The sequence below is a fragment of the Carassius auratus genome, unplaced genomic scaffold (assembly GCF_003368295.1).
Source record: "Carassius auratus strain Wakin unplaced genomic scaffold, ASM336829v1 scaf_tig00216989, whole genome shotgun sequence".
Classification (NCBI taxonomy): domain Eukaryota; kingdom Metazoa; phylum Chordata; class Actinopteri; order Cypriniformes; family Cyprinidae; genus Carassius; species Carassius auratus.
Genome location: NW_020528838.1, coordinates 199,502 through 208,023, shown reverse-complemented (window position 1 = coordinate 208,023; position 8,522 = coordinate 199,502).

Genomic DNA, 8,522 nt, shown 5'->3' with positions numbered 1-8,522 from the left:
AGCTGTGGTTATTGGAGGTGTGTTTCCCTTTAAAAATTTATAGAGGTATTTTTATTGCTTTGGCCGGTCATATTGACGGCATGCAAGCAGATGCGGCAAGGATGAAGTATTCACAGTACAACAAAAGAGACTTGGATGCAATCGCTTTTTTTTTCTAAATGGTTGCCTGGGTGATATGCAAAATTGTGTGAGGCATGACACTGCATGCCAGGGTCCAGAAATAGCAGTAGAGAAAACCCGCTTTCATCCTGCATATCGATTTGTGACCTGCGACATAAAATATGTAGCCAGTTGCAGACCAAATTAAAGGTTCTAGTCCCATGTCTTGGGTATGTGTTTTTCACATCTGATTGACTTGAAGATCTGCTCTCAGACTGAGAGATGACGTCATGCCTCTGCTATCAGTAACAACTGTGGATCCATATTGGTGGCTTTTTTGTGTCATAGCTCACAAGTATTTTATTGCATTTGTCTTCTTTAAACCAATATTTTCTATTTATTGTCTTTTTTTTTTTTTTGGGACAATCACCCTAAAGGGATGGGATGGGTGAACTCCTAAATCAAATCTGTGAACCACTAAGCCACACCGATCATGCTTATAGAGGAGACGGATGCTAGAGTACGTTTCCACGTTAATTATCTCATGTAAACAAACATTTTGTTTGACTAGAAAAGCTGTTTGAAAATTCTTTACATTTTTGCATAAAACATTTTTTTACAGTTCGTTGGACACAAATTGATCGTTACGAGGTGGGGCATGTTGTCACAATGGTAACTAGTCTGCAGAAATGTTAAATATTAACCTAAAAATGTTGGCTTTGGGGGTTTAGATTGCCTAGTGTAAGCACACCCTAATTATTCTCCCGCATACACGAGTCTCTACCTTGCCATCAAGTGTCGTCCCGCGTCACACTCTGCTGCGATGGGTCCCGTCATCGTGCTGGTCTCTCAGAAGGTGACTGTTATAATGTTATGATCGAGGCTCTGAGCATAACTTGTTTTTCTAAAACAAACTATAAAATATTTTCTATAAAAACATTAATGTCTTGGCAGTGACACATAGCTTGTTTTATATTTCATTTAATTACATTAATGCTATAAGTTAAGATTTACAATAAATATTTTAACTGCTACTACGTAAAATTAATACTGCTGTAAAAAGCACCTTATTTGTTTAAAGTGTTTGCACACCAAATGCTATTGCACTTTTGTTCATATAGCAGTACTTCAAATTTTTTAATTTAAAAAAGTGCACAATACACAACTTTTGAAAGCATTATTAGTTTTGTGCATAACAATGCGATTAATTGCGATTTAACAGTCATGCAATTTAATCGTGATTAAAAACAAAATTGCCCAGCACTAATAAAAATAAATAAATAAATAAATAAATAAATAAATAAATATATATATATATATATATATATATATATATATATATATATATAATTGATGAATCTGCAATTATTACATTTAAAATGTTGTTACTGTTTTACATATGATTACTTTTATCATTTATGTTATATTAAACAGTTGAGTTACAGTTGGAATTTAGTTTGTAGAGTGGGATTGAAAAAAATTATATATATATATATATATATATATATATATATATATATATATATATATATAGAATTGACATGTATAATTGTCAAACATATATATATATAGAGAGAGAGAGAGAGAGAGAGAGAGAGAGAGAGAGAGAGAATATTGAATATATGTATGATCTTTTTTATAAATAATTTTTTATTAAGTACTAATATATAGCAAATTTGAATGCTAGCTTTAGTCTCGTCAATATTGTAACATTACATTTATCATATGCAAATTCGATTTATCTGGAAACAAGCATCAAAGGCAAGAAAATTGTTTAAAATTGTTCCCAGGGTTCAAAGTACAAGTCTTTAATTTGTGTAAATGCAAATGCTCTGTTAGTTACACTAAAAACACCCCACAAAGAGACTAGTTAGCAGATTCTAAGCAGGTTAGGTGAGTCCTTCCAGGGTGGAGGCACTTCCAGGTTTGTCTCGGGACTCTGAACAAGGAGTAGCTATCTGGAATTGTAAGTCCCTGCAGATGGTTACAGCAATGTGCTGTTTAGATCATATTTGTTTTTAATAAATAACATTTTTTGGGTGTTTATTATATAACGTCATCCGTGAATTTTTTTTGAGTTTGATCTGCTTCTGAAACTGGATATCAGCTATTACATCTGAAAAAGGGTGTGAGAGGGAGGAATCTACATGAGGAGGCAATAAGTGATTGGCAGTCTGTCTGATGTGAAGGCGAATGAAAGAATGAGGAAATGGTGGCTTGTCAAAGCTCTTTTTCCTTTCCTGTCAGAAAGGTAGAGTCAGTGTTGTGCTGACAGGAGCTGACTGACGGATGTGTGTTGTCTGTACTGATATGTAGGATACAAGAGCGGAGGAGAAACTGCCTAAGGATTGCATCTGAATGCTTCAAACAAGAGTTCACTGACAGAAGGAGGTCATTGAATTATCATCTGTACAGGTACTTTATCTTTTTCCACTATATTTTTGCTCATACTTTGCACCTGTCATGTTGCATGAAAGTGAGTCCTGACTTGTTCATTACCATGTCATTTGGAGAACACATTTTGTTTTGTTTTAATAATTATATAGTTAGTTAATTAGTTTCGGTCTCCTTAAGAAGGTTTCTTCAGTCTTACATTCTTATTGTTCAATGAGCGTAATAATGGAGCAGTGAAACTGGGAGAGGTTTGTTTCTCACTGTTCGCAAATGACTAAGAGCAGGTGGATCTCAAAGTTTTGTTCTGAAACCTGTTCCATGTGTCATTTCGGTTTTGGGGTGAGGCTTACCTACCGTACCTGTAGTACCAAAGTTTGGAATTATATTTATATGTTATATATAGACATGCCACACTACACAACAACAACAACAACCAAGAAAGATGGTTTACCATTTCATTAAAAGCGGTTATACTGGTTAGATTTGTTGTCATGGTAAAATGACAAAATCAATCCCTGCTAAAATTTATTACGAATAGTAAACAAGCAGTGTTAAATCCATAGAATGTGCATTCTGTATAATAGTTCACCCAAAAATTCCATGTACAGTACTGACCATCATGCTGTTCCAAACCTGGAACATTTACATTCTTCTGCGGAACAAAACATTTTGCTTCTAGTTATTCCAGGCAACACACTAATTACAAGAGTACGGAATTGTCAACTTCAAAAAGCAAATAAAAACATTATAATGATATCATAAAAATAGTCCATACCACTCTTGCGCTATATTCCAAGTCTTCCGAAGCCGATAGATTTGTGTGTGAAACGGACTGAGTTGTTTGTCAATAAAAATATTCCTCCCTAGTGAGCTGTTAACCACTGTTAGCTGGTAAAGTCGAGAACCGGCTCAGTCAGATCCAGATTCAGACTGTTTTTACTGAACTGGACCAACAAATTAATTCAAAAGGTCTGACTACCATGATTCATTTACAAATCCGTCATGGCTTCTTGGGCTGTTTGTCATGCGGAGCCGCCTTATGGCCTGAGAAGACTAAGGGTAGATCAATTTTATGATTTTTTTTTTTTTTATGGTATTATTGTGAGCTTGAAAACTTCATTACATGACTTTGGGTGAATGATCCCTGCACTGGTGTTACATGTTTAAGAGTCCTTCAGAGAAGAGCAAGAGGCCTCATCTGGTTTATCAAGAGCCAGCTGTGCCTTCTTGAGTACAGCTTTTTCCCCCATGTTTTCTGTTGCTTTAAAACTGCTTCATTGCAGCACTTGCCAACATGAAAACAGACTTCTGGTAATCCCAGTGGAAACATTTTATGAAAACCTCTTTCTGTGCTAACCAATGTGCTTCATGAGATAGGAAAAACAGTCCTTGTAAAAGGGTGCTTTTGAATGTCATGGTAAGTATGTGACTGACTTGCATGACAGGACTCTGAATGTATTTTGAACTAGCTGGCTTCTTTTGTGTGCGTAAAGCACTAGGAATCAGGTGCAATAAAAACTGTATGATGTCCACAGTGACTATACTCTCTAAAATGTCTACATCATGTTAAGATTTCTAATTACACACTTTATATACACGTGACTTAAAATAATTGCCACTGTAACATTGAGAAGAGCACCCAAATGAACAAGTACTGTAAATGATCATGTGGAATTATAAAAATGTTTCAAAAAAATGTAGTGTTTCTTTGCAATTCTTTATGAAATTTACTGTCAAGTTCTGAGTGATTGTTTCTACATCAATTGTTTTCGGTGACATAATGCATTCAACATTTAATCTGTCTTTCTGTAGGTCCCACAATCATGGCACCAATCGGCACAGATCTCGTAGGCTGGGCGGTCACAGAGCAACCAGAGGCTGCATTCCTTTCCGTAGTCGTCCTGTTCATCGTTAGCATCGCACTCCTCGTTCTCTGTGCAAGCTGTAAAAAGTGAGTGGTTTCTGAGTGTCCTTTTAAGAGATTTTGTGGATTTGGTAAATAATAATAATAATAATCTTTAAATGATTAAGTCAGCTGAAACCGGAAACAATACATGTCCTATAGGTATGTAGCAACAAGTCACCCACTCTGTTGCTATAAGCTACATACCTAGACATCACATCACAAGTTTTTTGACTATGGAAATTTGCAAGGAATGAGGGAGGAATGTGGCTCTTCTACTAAACAAAGAGAGCAGCATGTTGCTCATACTAGCTCATGCTTGACATATGAATACATGAGAAAGACCAAGGAAATAAGCAGTGTATTGTGAGATTGTAGTTTATGAAGTCAATGCAGACTGACTGCATGATGATATATAAACCAGTGGGTCAAATACCAGCTAGCATTTCAGTCTCATTCACATTGTTCAAACTCAAGAGTAAATTCCCAAAAACTAAAAATAAATGAACAATCTTTTTTTGTAATAAAAATAATGGATTTGGTGATTCATTCACGTTCGTTTGGAAATGTTACTTTTAGTTGCAGTATTAATCTCGATCACTAGAGGCCAGCCAAGAACGGTCAGTCAGTGATAAATGTTAAAGAAATGCAGGGTTTTTTTTTCCTTAGCACAGATAGTTTTTTTTATATAGTTAATATAAGCAGTTAAACTATTTGTTTATTCAATATGTTAATCCAATATAATCTCAAAATGCATTTTTGATTGAGATTTATTTGGCGATGTACTCTGAGCTGTTGTTTGAATGTCGGCCACCAGAGGCCAGTCAAGAACTTCAGTGCACGTGGGATTAACTTTAGGCTTTAAACTTTATTGCACTGGCAATAATTCTTGTTTAGCGACATAAATTGCGTTTGTTACTCGTGTGTTTTAAACCAAAAAACTAAACTCGTTTAGTGCAAAAAGAAAGAAAAAAAATCACCATGACCACAGACTTCATCATATCATTGTGATTTATTATTTTGCAGACATTCATTTGAGTTGGACAGCCACAGTGTACCTGAGCAGCAGAAATCATCCACACTTGTGAGCGTGGTGAGTGTCATACTTTGTAAAAAAAAAAAAAAAAAAAAAAAACAATTAAGCACCAAATCCCCATATATATATATATATATATATATATATATATATATATATATATATATAATCCCCAAATATATATATATATATAACCCCCACCCCCCCCAAAAATAAATATATATATATATATATATATATATATATATATATATAATATATATATATATATATTTGGGGATTTGGTGCTTAATTATTAATAATGATGCTCCAAACACTTTTTTTTAATTTCCGGTATTTTTGTGGAAAAGGTGATAATTTTTTTCCAGAATTCTTTGAAGTTCTACGAACAACATTTATTTTATTTGGTTACATTATAAATTAATTTTAAACGTATATATTTTTTCATTTTTAAATATTCAAATCTAAAAGTTATTTTAAAATGTAAAAATATTTATATACAACATTACTGTGCTCAATTGTAAATCTCAATTGAACAGGCAAAAATGAATGATTCAAGAGGCGCCAGACAAAACCCTGCTGATAATGACATCACAGAAGATGAAATCGGTAAACTGCATTGTCACTGACAATGAATATCTTTTGAATTTAAATAGCTGTTAATCTCTCAGCAATGCTATCAACCCCACTCAGCAAATGCACTTTAATCTCGTCTTTGAAGGTTTAGAGGCTGTGGAGGGTGGCAGTGAGTACAGACCCTGGAGAAGTCACACTCTCACTCACGGTACGTCTCTCCAGGACAAAAACACGATTGCAAGGAATTCAAACCACAAGAGTCATTTAATCCCAGTGAAACTGCTTCACTTCTCACTACACTGGATGATCTGACGTATGACTATATATCTGTGCTTTCTGCAGGTTCAAGCCTACAACCTCAAATAAATGGCGGGATTGGGACAACGACTGCGGGATCGGTAACACTGCAAACTCTCTGAGAAAGTGTAAGCACTTCTGATGACCCTGTTCTACTTCTAAAATACTCTTGAGTGAAATTTCACATGACAATACAAACATAGAAGTATTTTTTTTTTAATTCAGGTGCACAAAAGCCTGCAGAGAACTCCACCATCTTTATTATGCAACCTGAAATGCTCAAACTAAACAATCCTCTACACTATTTGGAGATAAAGGGTTTCTGTGTCCTTCTGAAACTAGGCTGAGTTCCTGCTTTGTGGCATTGACTCCCATAAGTCCCCATCAAACTTTGAGACTATAGGAACTATAGGAGCCCCCGATCTGTCCCTCAGCATTGACTGAATTGAGTCAAAGCTGAATCTTTATGCAATGGTTCAGACAAGAATGGTCAGTGTCCCTTAGAGGAGGAAGCCTGATCTTCTGGCCACACCTGTTTTGACAAATAGGGATCCCTATTCAGGTGGTCACAGATAAATGCAACATAAACAAGAAAATCAGGTGTCATCTCCATCTGAAGAGGAGGGGGAAGTTTCTGCATCATTACCAAAGAGACCTAAACAAAAATGAAGATTTTCCTTTTAATCTTTTTCTAATGAAGTCCAGTATTGTGAAATTATTCTGTATTCATATACATTCTTCGTAAGGGTGCAATATAGACTTTCTCTCTCATATCAACTGGTTTGTTTATGTTTATGGATTTGTATAGCAGCATACTAGTAAATACTTTGAGGTTTTGAACAAATGTATGAATTCAAGTGGGCATGAATGATGTAATTAAAGTAACAGATGCTTTAGAATTAACCCTCTTTTTCTGGTGAGATTGACTTTCTTTTGTTAAGGGAAATATTTGCTCCATAGTATTTGGCATGGTATTTTTCATACTTTTTTCACTTTTGTGAAGGAATATAGGATGCTGAAATTCTTACATAATCTTCGAAATCATTAGATCTGAAATAATGAGACAATTGCATTATGATTGTTGATACTTATCTAGTACATTGATGTCTGAGTAGTGTAAACAACATACAAGAAACCATTTTAGTGACTGGAATGCATTGTGTTTGTAAAATATATTGTGACCTTGAAAAATATGGAAAATGTAAGGGGGGGGGAGTCACAAATTTTGTAGACATTAAAAAAAACACACACACATGAAACCAACATGCATTTCTATGAGCTTTGTATAGGCATGTGATTTTAAACGGTTTATTTTTTTAATTTCTGACATCCTTTTTTTGTTATTACCCCTTATGTTAAACAGAAACTATACTGAATTCATAACTAGATCTAACGCAAAATATGTAACGTTATTTCAAAAATTAGATGACATAAAAGGACGCATTCACTACAGGGGCAATTACCACAGAATCTTACATTGTGACAATTCGTACATTTAATGTCTTATGCCTATGCATTCTGTCTCCCCAAACATTATTGAGGGTGTTTTGATTCATGTTTTTAACCAGTTCTTTAAAAATGAATGAAATCTCATGAATCAACCTGATACGTAAACGCTAAGCATAGTTTGGATTTATTGATGATACAAGATCTTATATTTGCATGCCTCATATAATAAATTCTTAAAGTGTGTTATTAAATGTTTTTGTTTTGCTTATAAATATACACACAAATACTAATACACAGTGAAAATATACAATTCACGCACTAAAAGTTTGCATCATGCATTTATTTAAAATTAACACATTTCTATATGTATTAGTCACAAGTAGCTGCCAAAACGTTGAAATCGTGGAAGTGACAACATCTTTTAAATATACAGGCTATTTATAAACCTATTTCTTTGACCTATGATCTTTGACCTATTTTCTTTAACGCTTGATACTCACGTTCAATGGCGAATAAAAAATAAATAAAAAAACACTGTCGGATTTAAAGCCCCTCTTCACGTGACGCCTGTTCTTGCAGTTTGGGAAATACACCAAGATCTGTTCTGTGGCCGACGTGCAGAGCGCGGGTTCTGTAAGTTCTAGCACACGTGTATGTGCTTTCGCGCACGTACGCGTTCATTGGCCTCAACTGATGCACGAGCGCAGCGCGTGGGGAGCTGCGTCACAGCGATCGACCAATGGCGCGCGGCGATGCCACCAGACTGGG